Genomic DNA, 1,699 nt, shown 5'->3' with positions numbered 1-1,699 from the left:
TGATGAGGGCCACCACGAAGGGCTAGTCAAGGTGCCACTTCAGGAAAGGAGATATGGCATGATCATGTGTGTACACTGCATCTCTCCACTTTGAAACATGGACAGGAGGAGAGGGAACAGGCTGAAAAGGGTAGGGAGAGAGGCTGAATGGGCAAGAGTGGATAGAAGGAGTCATGGATGCTCTGGCTGACCACCGCACAGCATTGTTTCACTCATTCTTGAGTGAGACACTAGTTTAACAGATGTTCTCTTAGAAACACCAACACAATCCTTCTCAGAACTCAAAGCATGCAAGTTTATCTCATTGTGACTTAGGCATCAAGCCATCATGCCACAAAAACTGAGTGTCTACTGTGAACCTGACTGTGGGGCTATGCCCTTGAGCAGGGCATAGATGTCTCCGAAAGGCTCAGAAGTTTGGTGTCCAAGCAGCACTACTGGAAGGTGGTGGTAGCTCAAGAGATATGGCCTGCTGGTGGGAGATCTTTAGTCAGATTACTGGGACATACCTTTGAATGAGGCTGTAAGACCTCAACCTCCTATCTACCTATAGCCATCAGGTATATGCTTTGTTTTTATGAGCTCTCCATGATACATTGGCTTGCCCCAAGCCCATAAATAATCGGGGCCAAGTAGTCATGGATGAGATTCTCCCAATCTGTGAGCCAAAGCAAACCTTTTCTCTTTGTAAAGGTATCACCTCAAAAAATTCATTACAGGTAACTGACAAGAATAGACCCTATCTCCAAAGGGTCAACAATGAACTAAAACTGAGAGTTAAGGAAATAAAAAAAGGCCAGGATGGAACATTCTGGAAACCCAGGTCTAGTTTTAGGAGGTCACTATGATTAGCTAATAGAAGTAGCTTATGTGTCTCAGCATAGAATTTGGACACTGGCTAATCAACAAAAGAATGTGACAGTCCTTGTAAGCAAGAAAGCAAAACTCAAATGCCCTCACAGGATGTACTGAGGGCAAATGTCTGTTCCCAGCCTCATGTGATCACGCTCTTCCTCTGTCTGCCTTTCCCTACCTTGGATCTTCTTTTATCTTAAATTACATCTACTTATTGTGTGTGCCATGCCACACATCATATGAAGGTCAGAGAACAGCTTGTGACAGTTCACTTTCTCCTTCCTTCATGCAATCCTAATTATTTTATCTCCAATAGTCAGGCTTGACTGCAAACATGTCCATCTATGAGGTCATCTTGCTGGTCTAATCCTGCTCTTCTGTGTTCTCCACTGAATGGATAACTGTTTTCAATAGTATCCCTGAAAGAAATGGAATAGCTAATGAACTGTTTCATGCCTGGGATGGCTGTGCTCCAGTTCCTTATGTGACAGCTCCACTTCGGTCCCACCCCTCTGCTTTGCCTCTCAAACAGCAATAGGATGAACTGTGAAATGTGAAACTGACTCTGACAGCCCACCTGCTGTCTTCGGTCCTGTACTGGTCACTACGTTCCACATACCCCAACCACCACCGCCAGTACCCGAGTCCTTATTACTCCTCTCTCCACCACACCTCGGCTTGTTGTCCATGTTTGCTTGGCTAAGGCTTACTTACACTTTCCATCTAAGGTTAGAAGCCACTTCTTCTAGGTTGTCTTCTGGGATCTTCAGTCTTATGTTTCTCCATGCTGTAGTGTCAGATGTCCTTGTATTTTTCCAATCAAAGCATTTACCTTGTGCTTTGT

This window comes from Rattus rattus, chromosome 6 (assembly GCF_011064425.1).
Source record: "Rattus rattus isolate New Zealand chromosome 6, Rrattus_CSIRO_v1, whole genome shotgun sequence".
Lineage (NCBI taxonomy): Eukaryota > Metazoa > Chordata > Mammalia > Rodentia > Muridae > Rattus > Rattus rattus.
This window is presented reverse-complemented; position numbering follows the sequence as displayed.